This window comes from Larus michahellis, chromosome 8 (assembly GCF_964199755.1).
Source record: "Larus michahellis chromosome 8, bLarMic1.1, whole genome shotgun sequence".
Lineage (NCBI taxonomy): Eukaryota > Metazoa > Chordata > Aves > Charadriiformes > Laridae > Larus > Larus michahellis.
Window position 1 is genome coordinate 39351405 of NC_133903.1, and position 7703 is coordinate 39359107.

The following is a 7703-nucleotide window of genomic DNA, read 5'->3' on the forward strand; positions in this document are numbered from 1 at the left end:
AGACGGCCATGCCTTCAGGCTTGTCCACTTATGTTTTCTCTCCTGCCTGGGCACAAGATAGATTATGCATATTATTATTCATAAGTGCCACCTATTGAAAGCATAACCACAGGCACGTTTGCAAATGGTGGGCTTGCCCCAGCTGTCCCCACTCATGCGAAACATTCCTGCTCTCCGATGGACCCCTCCAAACCATGCCCTCAAAATCCCCGCTATTTTCTTGCCGGGCATCCTGACATGCAGAAGGACTTGCAAAATAACCCACGGACTTCAAAGGCAACTAAAATTAAGGGGGATGTTTCCCCGTTTCCCTCCTGCAGAGGTACTTCCCAGCTGATGCTTTTGTTCGCCTCTCCCTGACCCCTGAGGCTGGTGCTGCCTTTCAGGGCGATGGGGAGCGGGATCCAGCCCAGGGTGCCAGGAATCATGGAAGGCAGCGATGCCACATCTCTTTAAATATGTATCCTTCATTAAAGAAAGGCATTTCTCTGGCCAGTACAGGAAATAATAAACAGTTAGTACAGAAGAACAGAGAAGTAAATAGTTGGTAGCCTCACATGACTAGATGTTATTTGATCATTCTTAGGGAAAGGGTAAATGTAACTGCTTTCCTGGTGGCAATTCATTTAGGTTTTAAATAATTTTTTTTTTACTCTGCTTCTGCATATTAACCCATTTTCCTGTGCATTTGAGTGTATTGGTATAAAGAACGGAGCTGTATCTTCCTCAACTGCACAGGATACAAGTCCTTTTCACTTTGCTGTAAAATGATTTTTTTTTTAAAATAATAATTATGAGCTAGGAAGTAGAAATAGTATTTAAATAAATGTTTTGAATGCTGGTGGCTAGAATTAAGCATAGCCCTATGTTTCTACAAAAGGTCAATTGTGATTCTAATTACTCTTATGTAAACTAGCTCATGTTTGAACCGCACAGTTATAATTAATATATATGCCTTATTGCCAACGATGTGCATTTTTGATCATTAGAATCTGGACAGCCTTATTACGTCTGGACAGTCTGAATGAACATATGAGTGGATGTGAACCTCTTCAGGCTGATTTTCTGTTACACCAGTTTCATGATGATGTAACTGCACTAGCTCTAATTGCATTGCACTGAGACAAATCTGGGGCATCGGTGTGGGGCAGGAGATGCGTGGTGCTCGGCACTCCTCTGGTACTGCAGGACGTACAGCAAGGAGATGTAAGCAAGGCCTAGAAATACAGCTGCAATGTCTCCCTCAGAAAAGTCTTACTGATCTCCAGAAAGGAGCACAGTGGCCAATAAATGTACAAGAGTCTTCATGAGATTTTTGGGGGGTTGTTTTTTTTTTTTTTCTCTCTCTCCATGGAAAGGCGTGGTGGGAAGTCTTTTCCTTGGTGGTGGATGGGGCTGAGCTGCGTGATAAGATGTACAGCTGCTTCCTCACCCTGCAAAGGGCTCTTGGTTTTGCCTTCCCGTTGGCAGTGAAGCCTGAGAAACGGTTACCCAGCCGCACGCCCGAGCACAGCCCCGGTGGGCAGCAGCAGCTGCAGGAGCCCCACGGCCGACCATCCCTGTCCTCCTGCGCTGCCCTGGAGCCCACGGGCGCAATCCGAGTCTGCCCAGTGCATTGCTGTTCTTGGGTACCAACCAAACAGTGAAGGCAGAATCAAAACTTAGTATCCTGATGCACATTTTCAATATCCTTTCCTTTCCCTGCAGAGGATGCAGGAGCTCCGTCTCCGAGCAGGTCCCAAGCTGGGCTCTGTGCTCTCCCATCCCTGCCTCACCACCAGCACCAGCTGGGATCCAGCCAGCAGCTCCCAGACACCAGCCATGATGGACATGGGCTTGGATGAGGGCTCCTCACACCATCCTGGAGATCAGACAGGTACCTGCTGGAAAACCCACTGAAGGGTGTTAAAGCCTGACGAAGGCGTGTTTTCACTGCACGCTGTGGGTGGCACTGGGTGGGAAGCTTAGCCTAGGAAGAGCAAACCCAGGGTGGTGGAAGCAATGGCAACTGAAGCACCCCCAAAACAGGGCCATGGAGGTGGGCTGGGCTCACACTGAAAGTTGGATATTGCAGTGCCAGGGAATTGCAGGTTTTTGGCACACCCTGTGGGGAATTTTTAAAATAGATACAATTAAAGGTAAAGTGTAAGGAGAGGGGTGCCAATGATGTACCGCATGGCCTTTATCTCCCAGCTAGCTGGGCTCTCCTCTGGGGAGCGCTTTGCCCATACCCCTGGTCGCCAGAAAAGCCGGTGAAAAGCATGAGCGCACCGATTCCCTCACGGATGTGTGTTCTGGATGGAGAGATGAACTTCACTGAGAGAGAGAAGCAGCAATGTATTTATTGGTATAAAACAAAGTTTGACGGTAAACGTGGAGATGTGTTCTAACAAGATTTGAGATGGCAAGGCACACTTGGTTATTTACTGCACAGAGGATGTGACCTCATCCTGTCAGGGAGACCCTCCCGTTGAGTCACAGGATTCAGAAAGGACCCCCTTGTTTTCTAAACTCCTTCTCAGAGAGGAGTCTAGGTGTGGTTGGATCCCATCCTAGTCCCAGGTTTGGTCAATGGTTTATATCTAAGGGATTATTTATGCGCAATAAATCCTTTATATCACTTAGCTAAGATTTCAAAGTTTAGCATGCTATTAGTCACTTACCAAGGATCTGTGCAGTGAGGAATCTCTGAATCTTGAGAAGTAAACCCCTTGAGTATCCCTGCTCAAGGGGAGATCCTGGCGTGCAGCCTGCTGCCGTTCAGGAGAGCTCAAAGGGCTCTTGGGCTGTTGACTATTTATGGGAGTAAGGTATTGACCTATAGTCATATTTGCATACTGCATATAGACATATTTGCATACCAGTATTGTGGTTAGGTGGGTGCATTTCTCAACTTAGCCCTTGGCTATTGTGTTGTTACCTGTCTCCCCAGAACCACGTTGAGCCCGAATGCAGCCATCACGACTAGATGCACCCATTGTAACCACCACGGGTGGTTATTGCTTGGGCAGGGTTACGGGAAATAAAGGTCAGGTTTGTGCCTGGGGAGGGGGAGCACAACATCACAACATGGGGGACACCCCAGAACCTGCCCGGGGCAGATGTGCTGCTGCCCTCCACAAAGAAGAGAAAGCTGGGAAGGAAACGTCAATGTCTCTGCTTGCTGCCGTGTGCTTGCATGGTGGAGGCGAGCACAGGAAAAGCAAATGTCCCCATTTCAAATATGCTTGACTTGCCCGTCTCACCCCTGGAGATGGGGCTGCTCTGCCCTCCCTGTGCTCAGCAGAGGGTGGTGAAGGGCGAGCAGCACTGCTCGGCGCTGGGGGGCTCCCGGGGCCCCAGGGGGGACCTTCCTCATGTGAAAAAATGGGTGTTACTGCTCCTTCTCCTCCCTCACGCTTTCTGTCAGGGACGGTCAAAAACTGTGGTCAGATCTCCAGAGCCACCTGGCAAAATCGCGCTGGGCCTGTGCCTCTGCTACCTCCTGACCAGCAGCGGGGGAGGCACGTTCAGAGGCTGACACAAACCTGGGGAGAAACCCAGTGCTTTGTTTTTAAAACCCTCTCAGGTCCCTCTCCAGCCCATGAGTCCAGTCCTGGCTCTCACCAGCCTTGGGCACAAGTGCCTTGGGTGTCTGAATCTGCCTTGCAACATCCCCTGGGCGCTTTCAGCATGAAAATTCCCTGGCCCTGACCCTCCCAACAGCCTTGCCATTTCTCTCTACAGCAGTGATACATCGTCTCCTCTCAAATGTCACTGGAAAACATTGCTTAACCTTGGTGCATCTCCCTCTCTCTCTTCCTTTGCTGTTATTAGCCTGCACCGTAATTGCATCAGTGGCTGTGGGAAGCGCTGGAGCACGGCTTTCCAGGGAGGCAAGACGCGGGCTGCCGCCATGGCGTGGGATAATGGGCTCCAGCCCCGACCCGGGAAGCCGGTGTGGGGGCGAAAGGATTGTGTGCGTCTCCACGCCCGCTCGGTCCTCGGCCTCTCCGCCGAGTCTGCTGACGAGGGTGCCAATTAGTGTCAGTCGCGCGGGTAGCTGGTGATGGGGACACCTGCGCGCCCGGGCCATGCAGGCCACTGCCTCACTGCCACCGTCCCAGCACAGCTGTCAGATAGGGACGGCTCTGCCACCGCTGACCTGTGCCCCTTCGGAGCTGGTGATTTAAGAGGTGAAAGACATAATGTGCCATTACCCATCCCCGGCTCCAGAGCCCACAGTTGCAGCGTGGGGACCTGGGCCCTGGGTTTGTCCCACTGTTGGGAAGTGCTCGGTAAAGATGCAGTGCTTCATCACCCTCTGTGATGCTACGTTACTTTGCAGGGCTGTCGTTTACAATATATTTAGAAGGCTCTATCTGTCCCCATCCATCTCCCTACCCTCTAACGTGTAATGGCTGCTCATTGCTACAACATTTGTCTTTGTGAAGGAGAAGAGGGATAACTCTTCGCCCGAGTAAAGATAAATACTGCAGAGGATCACCTGTCATTTGTGGGTACGTACCATATAACGTGTCGTGTGCACAAACGAACTCTCCCACACACTTGCGATGCACAGATATTTTATATAAGTGTGTGTGTAATATTAATGTACTCAAAATATGCACACAGTTGCACATGTTTAGGAAGGCATATGCTTGCTGTGTGTCTGCACCTCGCTGTAGAAAAGCTGTGTTCATATGTGTACACTTGCATGCATAAATATTGTCAGGAAACAAAAAAAAAAAAATCAAGTCACTATAGATAGCATCATGGAAAATTAAAGACGAAGCTGAGAACAGACAGTGTTAATAACCCAGGCGGTTGTGTCACCAGTCGAGTAGGGTGCCTTTTGAAGGAGAGAAAGAGCATGTGGAAATCCGTTAAGTAACGCGCACGGGCATCATAGGCTCTCACATCCGGGACCACGTGCTTTTTAAAAGGATGTGTGTGTGTTTGTGTGGGTAATTTTTATATCTGAAAAGGCTCCCTGAAATAACGGAACACAAAGCCAGCGCTTGTTTGCGTTAGGTTGAGACGCTGGCATTAAGATAATTATATGACTCTATTAGCAGGGCGTTATGGCTCCAATTTCACTTAACATCTGAGCTATTCACATTAAAACATGCCCTTGGCCTGACAAGGCATTATTAACTTGCGTTTAATAAAAATAAAATATTACATTTAAAAAAATTGAAAGCTGACAAATTTGATTTAAATGAATACTGAACTCCAGGCAAATGTGTTGCTTGAACTCTGCCTGCTGTACTGAAGCTGACAGGAAGCATTAAAGTAATACTGAGTGGTCAATATGTGATTAAATATCACATGTCAAGCTTAGCAAGAACGTTCCTTCCAAAGAAAATTATATTGTTAAAAATAAGTGACAAATTCTAAGCAGCTCCTTCAAATTCATAAAGACATGTGAAAGAATGGAAGCGTGCTTGTAATAAACTGGGATCTCTGCAGGAGACAGAGAATATACTGTCTCTTGCACAGAGCCACATAGAGCATCTACAGGTAATCAGATAAAAATGATTGCACATATTTGAAGCAATAAATTTCCTTTGCATTTGCCATAGAACATAAAGAGAAGAGACATGCTACATTTTCACACCATGTTTTCATCTGTAAGCTTTTGCTGTCACGCTGTTCTGTCTAAAGGGATTATTTATTTATATAGACTTAAGCATCTATATGTGTACATACATGCATAGATATATATACACATGCTAGAGCAATCTCGAGCAGTATTCAGAGTGAGCAAATTAAAACTAAGTCAGATTTTAAAAGAAATAATTGTAATAGTAATAACAAGTGCCCCCCTGCTTTAGATGTTTGTGAACACTAATGCTTCATGGCTATCGTCTGCTACGGATTCCAGCTGGGAGAACATGCTTAAACATGATCAACTTTCATCCTGTGTTTGCTGAAAGACAGACATAGATGTCATTGCCCCCTCCTTGCTTCAGCAGGATCAATCCAGGATTACCAGGGTGCAGTAAGGGCAGTGTCCAGCAGTCTATTTAGATTAGACAGAGCAATAAAATACCGGGACCTACAGCCTCAGACAAATGACTTGATATGCTTAGGTCAAGAGGTTACCAAAGCCAGGTGAGATCTGAGACCTATTTATCACTGCCTGAGCTCAAATTAAGTTTTAAATATTGTCAGAAATGAAAAACTGCTACTAGGTGGACTCAAGTTAATTCATCTCACTGCACTCGGAAACTGTCTTTTAGCTCCACCACAGTGCCTGCTATCCTGCATTGGAGGGGGCCTGTCAGAGCACCTCCTTTAGCAGAGACGTAAGGGCCCTACTCGGCCTTTGCTTCCAAGATGGATGTGTTGCATTTCTATGGTGTCTGGCTGTACGGAGATGTTTGCCACATGTACAGGTCTGAGACACGGCCTTTTTTACAAAGCACCATCCTGCACAATGGAGGTTGGGTAGTTTCAATCACACTTGATTGAAAACCCTGTTCTTTTTACCCAGCTGGTCCAGGGAATGGGATTTGTTGGTTTGTAGGAAGAGGCATTTAGGGATGAAGCCTTTGAGCCTGCTATGTTGGTACAAAGGGCCATGAAGTTCTCCCATGCAGGCACAGAGCTGGCATAACCGGCCTGCCCTTTTCCTCCTGCCCTGTTTCCATTTCAGGGCTGTAAGGAGCGTGCCACCGTGCCTATCCCTGTTGTCCCCTGGGAAAAGGTTGGGGTATGATTTAGTTTACAGTGTTCAAGAGAACATAAAATGACATCCGTCAATTTTATGCTTCTCCTCTCTCCCTCGCCCATCTGCTGTTCTTCCCGAGCCCTGCCTTCAGCTCTGGCTTCAAGCACAGTGCTTGAGCCTTCCAGCGGCAGGGAGTCTCCCGAGGCAGGAGCATGAGGGGGTCCCCGGATCAGGGTTTCCTCCACTCTGATGTGCATTTATGCTGGCTGCCTCGGCTCTCCATGCGAGCCGGGTTACGGCCCCCAGCCCTTTGGTGTGGAAAGGGGAGACGAGAGCCCTGCAGACAAAGGTCCTGCTGGTGGGAAGAAGGGAAGCAGCAACCAGCAGCACATGAGACTTCTATGCTGACTTTCCCCAGCAAACCTGGCCTCCCTGCGCCAGGATGCCTGAAAACTCGGCTTTCTATGGCTACCACATATTGCTCTGTGGGGTTTGGCATGGCAGACAGTTGGGGCTGAGTAAAGGCATTGTATGTTTGGAGTGATCGCTCACCACCAAGCCACAGAACCTCAGATTCCCTCGTCCACAAAAGCCCCCTTTCCAACTCTTTTTTTCTAGTTGTATGAGTAGGGGACAATGTAGGACTTCTCTAAAGTCCACCGTAACTAGAAGGGTCCTTTCCGAAGTGCAGAGACTCTGGGAAGGTTGCATTGTATCTTGCAGTAGTGGTAAAACTGGAAGAGTGGAGTGAGATGCTCAGAGCTCTGTTGTGCCCTTTGCAAGGGGCTGTTTGAACTGGAAACAACTGGTTATGTGCTGTCGTGGTAGCAAGGGCATTGCTGTTTGAACACAGGAAGAAATTGAAGCCCGAGGATAGTTAATTTTCTCACGGGGAGGTGATACGCTGCCTTTTGGACTGGCTTGTTTCTGTGCTAGCCCTGGGAATGGTATTTCACTGAAATGGGAATACACAGTACGGTTTTTCTACCTTGAACTGCTGAAACGGGGTTAGAGCTTGCCAGGTAAACACCATGGTTTTGTTATCTCC